This window comes from Rutilus rutilus (assembly GCF_951802725.1).
Source record: "Rutilus rutilus genome assembly, chromosome: 22".
In the NCBI taxonomy this organism is placed as follows: domain Eukaryota; kingdom Metazoa; phylum Chordata; class Actinopteri; order Cypriniformes; family Leuciscidae; genus Rutilus; species Rutilus rutilus.
In genome coordinates this window covers 20,143,606-20,158,691 of record NC_140227.1, presented here as the reverse complement: position 1 = coordinate 20,158,691, position 15,086 = coordinate 20,143,606, and the positions used below count along the sequence as shown (strand labels likewise).

General features: G+C 37.1%; 1 protein-coding gene across 1 annotated transcript in view; it reads right to left on the bottom strand.

Moving 5' to 3' along the window:
* Positions 1-15,086, bottom strand: part of pnp4a (purine nucleoside phosphorylase 4a) — a 103,404-nt gene that overhangs the window by 57,713 nt on the left and 30,605 nt on the right. Inside the window, exon 3 of the mRNA XM_084395293.1 lies at positions 14,944-15,045. The gene's annotated coding sequence lies outside the window, so the exon portion shown is untranslated. The remainder of the gene's footprint in view (positions 1-14,943; positions 15,046-15,086) is intronic.

Sequence of the window (15,086 nt, the reverse complement as noted above, 5' to 3'; positions counted from 1 at the left end):
ATCCCGGGTGCAAGCCCATTTTAAACGCCCTTTAAGCAGGTGGGGCCCAAATGGGTCTGTCATGAATTGCCCGGTTAAGATCCCACATAACACCCTTATAGATCCCTTTTAAAGCCCATCTGGGCATCCACGGCTGGATCCTGGGTGCAAACCCACTTTAAACCCCTTTGGGTAGGTGGGGCCCCAATGGGTCTGGCATGAATTGCCCAGTTAGGACCCACATAAGACTCTTACAGAGCCCATTTAAAGCCCATCTGGGTAGCCATGGTTGGATCCTGGGTGCAAGCCCACTTTAGACCCATTTGGGCAGGTGGGGCCCAAATGGGTCTGACATGAATTGCCCAATTAAGACCCATGCAGTACCCTTACAGGTCCCACTTTTAGTATGTCTGGGCTTCCACGGCTTGCCCCAATGTGGATCCCGGGTGCAAGCCCATAATGGGGCCCACATTTGCCGCCCATGAAGCCCTCATCTGGGCCCCACATATCATTGCTGGCTGGGCACTTGTCTACATGTACACTAGGAATTGAATTTTTTTTTGTTTTTTTTAAGAAGTCTCTTCTTGTCACCAAGGCTGCATTTATGTAGGCCTAATACATTTAAAAACAGTAATGCTGTGAAATATTATTACAAATTTAAATAACTGTTTTAAAATATATTTTAAAATGTCCTTCATTCCTGTGATTTTTCAGCAGCCGTTACTCCAGGTTTCAGTCACATGATCCTTCAGAAATCATTCTAATATGCTGATCTAGTGCTTAAGAAACATTTAATTATCATCAATGTTGAAAACAGTTGCGCTGCTTAATATTTTGATGAAAACAAGTGATAGATTTGATTCAGGATCAGTAGAAAGTTCAAAAGAATAGCATTGAATTGATATCAAAATCTTTTGTAACATAACTTTAGTCACTTCTGATCACTTTAAAGCATCCCTGCTAAATAAAGGTAGCCTATGCATTTCTTTATAAACAAGTAATTCTGATTAATATAGGAACATTTCTGTGCATGTAAATGCAGTCATTGTGCAGACTGTTTTTGTGTGTTAGGGATGCCTGTGGCCTGTCTCCTCAAGTTAGGGTTAGAAATAAGACAGATCCACACTACAGCACAGAACAGAGGTGAGGCAGTTATGTGATGTGACTTTGTGAGGGGGTGGAGGGAAGACAGAGAGAGTGAAAGCAAGAAAGATCTGACAAACAGACATATGTAACAAAGGGAAACAAAAAATGTAAGGAAGACAGATGAAACTTCTAACACTTTGAATCTTTAAAGGACGGCTTGTAATCGGTTTAAAAGGTGGAAACAAACGTGCTAAACAACATGACAACTTCCTCTTTTTATGTCACAAACTGCTACTTTTCATTTCCTGGGGAAGCAATTTCAGTCTTAACACTTTATTTACTAAACTGTGTGTGCATGTTTGTGTAAGTGGACAAACAATAGAAACTTTTGCTTCAGTAACTTCTACTAAACTGGGAAGGATACATTTTTATCATACTTAAGTACTTTAATCTTTTCATCTTTTACACCCCCACTTTTGATCAATTTAATGCATCCTTGCTTTTGGTTTCACCAAAAAAATATATATATTATGTATTCATTTAATAGCGTTCATGTTCCAAATATGACTTACTTTCTTTCTTCTGTGGAGCAGAAAAGAAGAACGAAAGAAAAGAATAGAACTCCACTGACTTTCACTGTATGAAAAAAAATATATATATAAAATTGAGACATAAAAATACATGTGTTCCATTGAATAAAGAAAATCATACAGGTCTGAATTGACACGAGGGTGAGTAAATGATGACAGATGTTTCATTTTTATGTAAACTATCCCTTTAAATCTGAGGGTCAGAGAGAGGATACAAAACATTGTCAAAACAAAGCAAGGTCATAAAAGATTAAATTATACCCATTTTGGACCTCAAGTGGACCTCAGGGAAAAAAAATAAAAAGTACATGATATGACCCCTTTAAAGACTCCAGATGCCTCACAGTTCAGTGGAAATGCAGACAGACAGGGTGGTTAATCTTACATTAGCATTCCCTGTCTACTCACGCCTTGCGTCAACAGGATGGACACATGCAATCTGGCAACATGCTCCTGGCACTAACCCAGTTATTTCTCTCAATCTCTGACCTTGTCACTGCATAGGGCAATTTTTAGACAGAGGCTCACCGCTAGATAAATATTCTCACATATTACAAATGCTAAAATACCGGCAAACATACACTTAAGCAAACACACACTAAACCGTATAGTGATAAATGAGGAAGAGGCTAAATGTTCTGCTATCATCCTTCAAACCTAATAATTCACATTAAAAGTCCCCAGAGTGGATGTTCATGTGATTACTGTTTTGTCCATGATACATGAGGGCAGAAAGTAGAGTGTTGCTGCGTATTCTCCAGGGTGCTCAGCAAGACAAATTTAACCTTAGCAAAGCCATGACACGCAAATAACTGTTTATGGCACAACGGCAAACGTGCTAAGGAAATGTTGATGTACATTCTGCAGGGACAGAGACTGTGAAGTCAGTTTGGCAAGGTAAAGTCTGGGGAATCGGCAGGCTCTCAACATCCTTTGCCACCAGAAAGACAGAGTGTGTTTTGATCGCTTAAACGCATGCAACCCACACACATATCCTCTCCACCTGGGCGGCTGGTACTGCCGAAGATACATGTCTTACTCTGAGATGTTTTTAGGCCACAGCTTATCTTTTGTTCACACAACCCTGACTAAAACACATGGTAGCTAAAATACTTTTTCCTTTCTTGAGACACACACACACACACACACCCTGTGGTTACCAATTACTCTGCCCCAAATGAAAGTCACGACTCACGAATGCATAAAAATAAGACTTTGACTTTCCTTTCCCACAGAGAAACAGTTACTGACACAGTGCCAAGTATTTTAAGATGGGTATCAACTAGAGGTGGGAGAAAAAATTTAAATAAATAAATAAATAAAACCATCGATACATCATAGTATTGTGATATTTTGTGGGGGGAAATATCAATCTTTTCATGGCCTAAATTTTGGCTTCGGGATTGTATTACATTTTGCTTCTAATGTTTTTTTGTTTTTTTCTAAAATAATATAAATGTGATTCAGCACATAACTACATTTTATAGTTGAACAGGAACGTATAGTGTCACCTTTGACTTGTTCATTAGGGTTTTAATAAGGTTGTTCATTGTAAAATTTCTTAAAACAATATGTATTGTAACAACAAATATATGGAATTTAAAGTGAAAACTATTTTTTTATTTGACAGCTGCTATTTATATATATATGCAGTGCAATGCATAAGTGAATACACCCATGCTAAAGTTGACTAAAAAGAGGAATAAAAAATCATATTTTGGAAATTGAACTTAATGCCTTAATTTAAAAAATTAGGAAAAATCCAACCTTTAAGGACACCAATTTTCTTTGTGAATGAATAATGTATAGTAAATAAATAAATGTTCTTCCTTAAAATACATGGTGCATAAGTGAGTACACCCCTATGTTAAATTCCCATAGAGGCAGGCAGATTTTTATTTTTAAGTATTTAAAAAAAATTTTTTTTAGGATACTATGCATCCTGATAAAGTTCCCTTGGCCTTTGGAATTAAAATAGCCCCACATCATCACATAGCCTTCACCATACCTAGAGATTGGCATGGGGTACTTTCCATAAGATCATCTCTCAATGCAAATCAAACTAGCTTTTAGGCTAACTGAAATAAAACCATGCCAATCTCTAGGTATGGTGAATGCTATGTGATGATGTGGGGCTATTTTAATTCCAAAGGCCAAGGGAACTTTATCAGGATGCATAGTATCATAAAAAAAAATAAAAAAAAAATACTTAAAAATAAAAATCTGCCTGCCTCTATGGGAATTTAACATAGGGGTGTACTCACTTATGCACCATGTATTTTAAGGAAGAACATTTATTTATTTACGATACATTATTCATTCACAAAGAAAATTGGTGTCCTTAAAGGTTGGATTTTTCCTAATTTTTTAAATTAAGGCATTAAGTTCAATTTCCAAAATATGATTTTTTATTCCTCTTTTTAGTCAACTTTAGCATGGGTGTATTCACTTATGCATTGCACTGTATATATATATATATATATATATATATATATATATATATATATATAAAGAAGACGGATATGAAGATGTGTAATAAACAGATTGTCTCCGATACATTTGCAGATAAAAAAAAAGGTAATAAATAACAAAATATTGCAATATATGTAATCACAATACTCAGTATATCGCAAAATGTTTAAAATCGCATTAATATTGTATTGTGGCTAAAAGGGGATATTCATCGCTGTCAAAATGGGCTTTCAATAAAACTTTGCTGCCTATATGGTAGAAAAGCAAAAAAAATATTGAAATCTGTGCTAACTGACCTTAGCAAACTTTTATAATGGTCTCGACCTCGTATTGATCCCTGGTGCAAGAATTCAAAGTGTAGACAAAGTGCGATACAAATTTCAGTGATAAACCTACTATAAACAATATCTGTTTTAAAACAATAACTGTTTTGTTAACAATAACAACAATGACCATTTGACACATTTCTATGGAACATGGCAGTTTGAAAAGATAATATAATAGAGGAAATTCAAATAGGTGAACAAGCAGCAGAAAGGATGTGGTTTGAACAAAGTGACCTTCAAGATGATTAAAAAAAGAACGAAAGAAAAGTCCCATTTCTAAACACATAAAGATATACATTTTAAAACAGATTTTACTGTACTGTAGTTGATATTCAGTTCTACTATACTGTTGCAAAACCAGTCGCAACATATATGCTACAGACATGCTGTTATGTTACAATGCAAAAGCTTTGATCAGAACGACTATGAATTCAGCTGGGGCTATGTCATATTACTTAAGTAAATCTTATCTTAGCATCCTATATAATTGCAGAACATTTGCTCCACTACTGCAAATCATCTTAGACTTAGATGGCAAGCTTACTAAAAATACCATATAAGTGGTCTCAGAAATTGTTCTTGTATCACATACTGCATTTAATCTGCAGGAGATGTGGAAGGGCTGCATAAACAAACATCTCTCACTCCAATCCAATTCTCTAGTATATATTTTCCAATTCATTTTAAAAATGCACATCCAGACTAATTCCACGTGGGTGAAGTGTAAAACAGGAATCCGTGTAGCAAGTAGTTGTTGTAAGGGTTTAATGTTGTGGATGTATTGAGGTTAATCTGTCTCTCTCACTAAACCTATGGTGGCCTGCTGAGAGATCAAAACACCCGGAGAAGATGAGAGATGAAGCGAGCGCTTTATGTAACCCTATACTTTCTTGCATAAACACAAACCCCTCTGTGTTCCTCTGTCAACACTAAAAGCCTCCTTTCTTTGTTAAACTAGCCCCTTTTTTATTATAAAGACTAGTGGAGTACGTTCAACAGACCCCTAAAACTCAAGCATCCTTTTTACAGAAGCTTAAACCTGGTTTAGGGAAATCCAGAACCTGCTTTTTAGCTTAAACCTATTGAGAAAGGAGATAAACCCAACAGAGTACACAGGATTAGCGAAGAATCCACTGAGAGCTGTGGAGGAAAAGCCACCAAAAGGATGGGCAAATGGACTCGGGGTGCTATATCCAACTTACTTACAACTAGGTCTACGTAATGACTGTCAATGCAAGTCTGATACTAGTTGTGGGAATCACCAGAGGCCCTACAATATGATGATATCACGATTCTTAAAGTGTAAGTTTGACGATTTTCAACACACGTTGTATAATTACAATGTCGGTAGTAAATTAACTGGACTGAAAAATGTCTGTTTATATGTCAGCAAAAGTTCACCAGATGTGCAAAACCTTGACTTTTGACAGCTTTTGTGAAAACTACTTCACCATTTTTGCACTTTTGTACTTCACCATTTTTGCATCCCCACCCACGGACAGTAGGTTCAACAGAGGGTTATTAACTAAAAATAAAACTTAAATTTCCATTAATTGTCATGAAGTTGAAATAAAATAATGAAATAAAATATAGTTATTAGATGAAAAACAAACGTAAAAAACTTCAAATTAATAATGTTGCCTTGGTAATGCTAACTGAATTAAAAAAAAATAAGTTGAAGAACTGAAATTACTAAAAATAAAATATTTTTTAAAACTGAAATATAAAAAACGAATAAAAATGACAAATTCACATAATAACAATACAAAAACAAGCTAATATTAAAATAAAACTGAAAAATAAAATAAAAGCCAATTCAAAAGATTATGGTGTTCGCTAATATATGCGCAGCAATGGAAATAGTTGTTTTTTTCCTTGTTCAACTGATATCAGATATTGTTCATCAGCTTTGAATGTGCCATACAATCAGAATTTAGGGTCAGAACTAAGTATTTTATAATAATTTGAGTCTTTCAAAGTAATAAATAATCTTGCTCTTGTTGAATTATCTGATTGATCAAGTTCCAAATAAAAAGAGGAAATATTCCAATGAGATAAAAAGCCTTTACATTTTTTTTAAGTATTTAATTCACTGGATCATCCAAAAATAGATACCACATTTAAGTACATACATTTTTGGTTGTGCAAAACTAAAATATATTGTAACATATGCCATTACCATGACAAAATTACTTATACTGTGATATTGGATTTTACTTATAACACCCACCCCTACATATCAGTAAAAGTCTTTATATATGGTCAGATACTCAATCAAGCTCAAATGGAGTTACAAGGTTTTTGACCAGCAAATGCCGGACATAGTCCACGTTTTGTCCGTCATTAGAATGGCTGTATCTAAGGCAGTAAGTGCATTGCATTATGTTTCAATCATCTTAAAGGAGCTGTATGTAAGAAATGTATTTCAATTAATCATAAAATGGCCCTGATATGTCACTAGACATTAAGAAATCATGTTCATTTCAAATACTTATATCACTGACAACAGTAGTCCGGCCAGGAAATTGTCATTTAAAAAGTGAAGTTGCAGCCCTCAACTGATGTTGATGTTGTCATGTTGTGTTTTGGCCTGAAGCGCCACCCTCCACCTATCTACCAATCACGAAGTCAGTAGTGTTTCGGCATCGGGGTTGCCAGCTCTGCTCTAGTTACCACACTACGTTCCTGCTGGATCCTGCAGCCTATCTGGCAACCTCGAGTCAGGGGGAGGGGGAGGGGATACACCGCTCTACAGTAATTTGAAAGTGATTGCAGTACTAGTTTTGGCCACAATCTTACATACGGCTCCTTTAAAGGTTTACTGTAGCTATGTGGGCGCTCAGTTTTTTGTGCTTCGCACAGGCTGTTTAAGACAGTATTGGCTATGATTCGATAACAAATGCTACACTAAGACACACTTCTCAACTCCTCAAATACATAAAACATTAACCTTTAGTATAGAGTTTCTTGAGTAAAGAAAACGCTGTAATTATTAAACAACCTGTTTGTTTTTTTACCCTTGCATTGCAAACAAGCAGAGATGGTCCAAACTGTGTGCGGCACTTCATTCACGACAGAGGCGGGGTGGAGTTATGAGGTTTTACATGCAGTTTGAGGATCCAATGGAGTAGTCACAAGCTCTTTTTAATACTTTTAATGGGATTTGCAAAACCCACACACAGATGTAAAGGGTGAAACAAAATTGTGTTGAATAAATAACTCACAGTGCTTGTAAGTCATAGTTGTAATGTGCAATTAGAAACCAGATTAGCCCTCATATAATTTAAATTCCAACATATCAGCCTTGTGTCAGACAAGACGCCTTCACAAGCGACACCGTAACCTTCAGCTCAGGAATGACTGTGAGAGAAAAATAAAGATAAAGAAACAACTCGAGCTGGGGATTAAGTTATTCAGTCACGGAGCAGAACGAGGTCTGAGAAGTGAAGTATACAGTCAAAAATTGCACGTGTTCACCTCACCTTATAAACAGAAACAAATGTTTTGAAGCAAGGAACAGCCAAAACATCTTGTCTGGAGCAAAAAGGGCTTGCATAATGTCAAAATAATGTTTCTGCTCTTTTCTCTAGCAATAGTCATGCTGTTCTGTTCAATTACTAGATATCTGCACTGCATCACTGATCCCTTAGGTGAACGCGGTGAAGTCATTTATCATGCTATCCAAAGAAAGACCGTACAATAAATGTGCATTTAATAGTTTCCACGAAAGCCCTGGCAAGCTTTTTGCACTGCCACATATGATTTGAACTTTACAACCAACATTCATCATGTTTTAGCAACACAGCCATGGTTATTCATGGTGAGAGCCAATCGGTAGCTGAGTCACCCATCATGCAACGCTGGCGTGTTAATACTTTGTAATTAAACAGCCAACACGGTTTTTGCAGACCCAGCAAAAAGGGACTGAAGATGGGATCGTTCCAGTTCATGTTTTCTGAACCAATTTCATGCACAATTTGCTCTGTGCTGGATGAGAGCAGTGTGTGAGCGTGAATCGCTGGCCTGTCTTTCTGACACAGAAGAAGATCCAGTCTGCTTTAGAATGCCGTTTCACTCTATGATGCTGCTCTCTACGGACTGCCAATCTGATGGAGTGGAGAAAAGAACTTTGGATCATGCTAAAAGACACACTAACCTAGTTTGAAATGTTTGGTCACTTAGAGGAATTGATCACCCAAAAAATAACATTTCTGTCATCATCTACTCCCCCTCCACCAAACCTGTATGACTTTCCTTCTGTGGAAATCTTTGCACATTTTAAAAAATGTTTCAACTATACCCAATTGACTAACAGAACAAACAAACAAAATTTTTTGACAAATATCTTGTGTGTTCTGCTTCAGCAGAGGAAATAAAGTCATACAGGTTTGGAACAACAGGAAAGTGAGTAAATTATGACAAAATATTCATTTTTGGATGAACTTTTATTTAACATTATAGTGATGATGCTAATGTACATTCACATACTATGTAATGCAATGTACACTACTGTTTGTATTATTAGTATAACAACTGACTAGATTTGTACATTTTCTAACAAAAATGTAAAGGGTGTTTGGGGGTAGTTACTAGTAGGGTTGCAAAGGGGCGGAAAATTTCCGGTAAATTTCCGGAAAGTTTCGGGTAAATTTCCATGGGAAGTTAAGCTGGGGAATTTTGGAAATATTCATTACCACGGCAACCGCTTGCGCGTCCACTCTGAAAGTAACTGTATTTCTATTCGTATTGATATATGAACTTGTTGTCAAGTAAGCCCCGTTGCGAGCATGTGTGTCTCTCTAAACTTTCAGTGTGCTGTACTGCTCTAGTTGACTTCTGCGCCTTCCCCCCGAAAATATCACGTTAATTTTGAAATCGTAATTCCTTTTGTGGATCCTCTTGGTCTTTCTTCATGTTTCATTGACAAATATCAGTGTCTCAGTCTCACACACGCTGCACGTGAGTTAACCACGCCTACTTATTTACATGTCGCGGTATACACGGCATAAAAAAATCTGTTACGGTTGACATTTTCTTCCGCGGTAACGATATATACCGTCATACCGCCCAGCCCTACTTATGTCCTAAATAAAGTTATGCTAGCTTATTTAGCATCTAACTTATCAGCTTGCTATCTACTAGATGAATACATTTGTATGTGATATTTGCAATTTAAACATTTAATAAATATATTTCCCCATAATATCATCAAACTTACTTCACTTTGTTTCGTCCACAGGCTCAAATGTGTGCCTTCAATAGTCTTGTGCTTTGGGCTTCTGTACATGTGATGGAGGCATGCACAGTGCCAGTAGGGGGTGTGGTCTCAATAGCCATGCAGTAAGCAGTGTGCTATGTGCATGTGATTGAGGAATGGCATGGATATTCAAGTGTATTTGAATGGAATCTGTTTGTTTTAGTCAAGATTATGCTAAAATATACTTTCCTCAACTATATTTAAGTTCCCCATAAGAGCCAACCTTCAACTTTGAAAATTCCCAGTTTATTCCCATAAATTCCTGTTAATTCTCTTAAATTCCCATTAATTCCCATGGAAAGTTTCCATCTTTGAAAATTCCCAGAATTTTGCAACCCTAGTTACTAGGGCGTTGCTATGTGGTTACTGAGGTATTTGAGTGTTTTTTAATCACACAGTTGTTATGTTATGATATTCTGCTCAACATAGTCTCAGGTCCCTCCTTAAAAGGAACACGCCGACTTTTTGGGAGCTTATTCACCGTATCCCCCAGAGTTAGATAAGTCCATACATACCCTTTTCATCTCCGTGCATGCCGTAACTCTGTCTGACGCACCCACCGCTAGCCTAGCTTAGCACAAAGACTGGAGGTAAATGGCTCCAGCTAGCATACTGCTCCCAATAAGTGACAAAATAACACCAACATTTTCCTATTTACATGTTGTGATTTTTATAGTCACAGTGTGTACAAATAACAAAGGTCACATGAGACAAAGCCTTAAACATACTGGGAACTATATTCTCAGAAGGCGAAGCACTGCTACTTCTGCGGAGTGATTTACTCCAACTCTGAGCGAACTCTCTGCTCCTCACCACGGGCTTCTCAAGTGCTGCGAGCAAATCACTTCGCCCACGTAGCAGTGCTTCACCTTCTGAGAATATAGTTCCCAAAAAGGCGGCGTGTTCCTTTAAGTGCGAGTCGACGGGATTTTTTTCACCAGTTATTTTGTCCACATTGTGAATATCTTTAGTTCATTCAGAAAAACAATAGAACATTTCTAGCAAGTCTATTATGCTCACCAAAACTAACTGCATTTATTTAATCAAAAATCCAGTAGAACATTAATATTGCAAAATATTTAAATAAATATATTAATACTCCTCCTGTGATGGCCAAGCTGAATTTTTAGCAGCCATTACTCCAGTGTCACATGATCCTTCAGAAGTCATTCCAATATTTAGATTTGGTGCTCAAGTAACATTTCTTATTTTTTATTAAATTTGAAAACAGTTGTACTGCTTAGTAATTAACTAACTTTTGTACATCCTTGTTAAATAAAAGTAGATTTTTTTTTAAACGTACTAACCCCAAATTAATAGTGGTTTATTTGCATTAACAAGCAGCACTAATTTGAGGTGTACTAATGTACTTATGTATCGAGGTGTACTTTACAATGTAATGTGTTCTTAATAAGCTCTCACTTGTTTTTATAGTGTGCTCATAAATACACGTGCGAGTGTATGTGTTTCAGCTGCTTGTCCTGCTTGAGCGTGTAGAGAAGAGGGAGGGTGCGCATTTGGCCTCTGTGCCTCTCTGACGCTGAGGTTAAATCTCCTCTCTTCTCTCCTCTCCAGTTTAGCAGCTGCAGCAACACAGTAGGGAAGCCCACAAGCAATCTGCTCCAAACACACCCTAAAATCCCAGCACTACGTATTATCGAGCACACACACTGGGCCATGAAATGAGCTTCCTCCACAGAGCCCACCCTTCATTTACTGCCTGTTTTATTTATTTATCTCCTAAAGCAGAACAACTATTTCCTATAACACTGCGCTGAAATCTGAACAACTGCAGAATGAACTCTTTTGAGACTCCGATTTTATGTGCAAGGTGGTCATTTCCGACATGCACAGCATTTGACAGTCTATTTCAGATTATCTGCAAAGAGATAACCACAACAGCATGAAGACATGATAAAATGTACTAACGCACACACACACACACACATACAAAGAGTGATTGAAAGGGCAAACAAACTTGTATAATTTAAAAAACACAGGGACGGGGGATATAGAGGAAGACAAACCTACAATTAGGAGAGTTGAGCACAGTTGCCAAGTCATTCCCCTTGAAATCCCCCTTTAATCTATCACAGGAGGTGGGTTGTCGTTGCGAGGTGTTGTCATGACAGGTAATGAATTACATACCCTCCCTGTTTAAAAAGACCTCACCTTGCAATGTGTTTGTGGTTAGTAGCATGTGGGGATGATTTGGACAACAGAAAGAGGCTAAATGTGGATATCAGTTGGGTCACAGATCTCTAGTTTCACACATATTTTGTGCTATCCACTGCTTCAGGGGATTAAAATGCAACTGTCTGTGTAAAAAGATTCATTATATTTTACCAGAGATCTTGGTCAGGTTTCTTCAAGGATGTAGCCACATATTCAGAACTGTGTCCAAGCGAGAGTTTGAAATTTACAGGTTTGGAAAAACATAAGGGTGAGAGTATGATAGAATTAGACTTTTGTGGGTAAACTATCCCTTTAGTGGTTACGGCCCTGCTTTTGAGTCTGCTTAGGAAACACAACCAATAAAACGACATTGATTTGTCTGATTGGGTGTAGAAGACAGTTTTAATCACACCACACTCAGGTCTGGTCGGCCAGATCGATTCAGATTTTCCAATTACTTTTAATTAGTTCCTTTCAATAGTTTGGTAAAAAAAAAACAAAAAAAAAACACATCTTGTTCCTTACCAGTAAATCCTGAATAAGGACCAAGAAAGAGAGTTATGTTCCACTTATGTTTACAAGCCTCTGAAACACTGAAAAATTAGGTTGACAGTCTCAAAATCTGAATCTCTGGAGTGATTCAGGTGCAGTTGCGGTTGTGTTTGTAAGCGGTTTAACGTCAGCATCAGCGCAGCACACTCTTGACAGTGTTTGGCTTGATTCTGCACGATAATCCATTTTCACAGTCACGCTTCACTGTGTCGGGGAACCATTTGGTGTGGCATTATAAATATGCGCACAATCCCTCTCTTTTTCGAACTGCTTTTGCTCCTCACTAATGGAAAACCACTCCATGCAGGTGAAGGGATCCGGTGAGTAGTACAAATGAGGAAAAAGTGAGAATAAGAGAGTTTGTTCACAAATAGGCCTCATCCTGATGACAACAGCATCCTCTAAAGGTCAGAATGGTTACTTCAGTTGATGAGGTAGAGGGGGGGTACACTCTCTTTTTATATACTGTACGTCCTCATTGGAATGGACTGGCTGCCTATAAAAAAAAGTACTTTAACAATGACATTGGTAGTTATCAAAAGTTAGTTTTTGCAAGAGGATAGGTGTTAGAAATACCTTTAAGATGACTGGTATTTGCCAACACAATTCAAACAAAGACTTATTGTATTTAATGAGTGCACATTTATTGCTTAAGATCTTAGATGCAAACTTGGGGATTTGATTCTAACTTAGCGCTAAATTTGCGCTACAGACATCATGCCTCAAATTGTGTGCAGTGTTGAGGAGATCAGATTTATTTTTGTCTAGCAGATACGATTAAAAGGGGGAAAAAAAGTCTTGTAGATTTCAACTGATGGAGCATCAGAATATCATAGGGACTTGGAATTGGGCTCTTCTGAATTAAGGTCTTTTCAAACCAAGGCTGATAATTATAACTAGTGATGCATCACTTCTTCAGTACACAAAGGAAGATATTTTGAAAAATGCTTTGTTTGTCCGTACAAAGAATGCCAATGGGGTCCAATGTTGTTTTGGTCCCCATTGACTTTCAATGTAAGAACACAAACAGTTCTTTAAAATATCTGTTTTTCGCGTGTTGAAGAGACGTTATTTTTGCCTAGCATACGATTAAATGGGCAAAATAAATAAATAAATCCTGTAGATTTCAACTGAAGGAGCATCAGAATGTCATAGGGACTTGAAATTACTTCAAAAATATTTCATAATCAATATTAGTGATGCACCAATTTTTTTAATTTTTTTTACCAAAACCAAAAACTAAAACCAAATCTAATGTTTTTGTAATTACATTATTGATTAATTGAACTATGTTTTCGGTCAATGATTTTGGCCCTCAAAAACCATTTCACTAATCGTTCTAATTCTGAGAGAATAGAAAAGTCCACACCACAACCAGAATCAATAACGACGCAGAGGAATGATATTGTTGGAATCACTCTGAGAGCGATTTTTCCAGCTGATAAACAATAAAAACATAACTAATTTAGTTATTGTTATAGATACCCGTCTTAGTGTGAATGGTAAGCAAACACCAAGAGCACTCTAGCAACCACATTGCAACATAGAAAAGATCACTCAGAAAACTTAAACCACTAGAAACCACTTAGCAACACCCTGGTAACCAGTAACCACACACAACATCCTGTCATGCAAACACCACTCATCTGAAAATGTAAAAATTAAGCTGATTATGATTCTGTGAACAATCCTTTTGTTGATTTATTTGAATCCTTTTACAAAAATAAAACGCTTAGACCCACGTATGGTGTGTCTAATATAAGGGGTTTTAAATCAAATTTAAGGCCAATTTAAAGTAAACTGTGGCCACAGGCCAGTGTTTTCATAATTGTATAGTTTACAGGTTGTCCAATGTATATTATAAGCTGTTGTAAACTGCATTTCTTAATTAAGCCTAGAGAAACAAGATTCATTAAGGTACAAGGGACACAACACGATTTCTAAAATAACACAGCAGCTTGGAGGCAATAATTAAATAAAACAATCATTAAACACAACCTCATTAACGGAGAGTTGTGACTTCATATCATAATAATGAGAACGTCCTTGAGTAAGTACATGTATAGCACCAATGTTTGTCCATCACCTGCACCGAGGGCACAGTAACACTCATCAGCATTTACATAGGTAACGGCAAAGGTTAATGCGAAGCCGCTCAACTAATTAACTAACAGTTTGACTTCCCTGCCTCGCCTTTGTTCGGCTACAGACAGTTCTCCTCTCACCTCATGCCAAGATAATTTTGCCTGCCATGCACCTATTGAATGCATAAATGGGTTCTCTTATGTGGAACAGATTGCTCGGTCTTGGCGATAATGGACATGGGTTTTAAGTTATCTGCAGATATTTCTTTTTATGTTATCATAATTGCTTAGCGTCACCAGGGGAGGCATGGTACCTTTGCAGAACCTTGATGGAAGTGAAGCAAGGTCACACTGACAAATGAGTGTGTCAGCAACCGCTGGACTCCACATCACTTTCACATCCTGTGGTGTGTATGACTTACATGTTTAGCTCAGGTTGCTTCTTTATATGTCACTTCTTAACACGCTGTCCAAGCTCTCATGTGGTGAACTTTTACCGTGAGATTTGATCTCACACAAGACATCTGTGGAAATAAAAAGGGTTATAATGAGGTTATTATGAAAA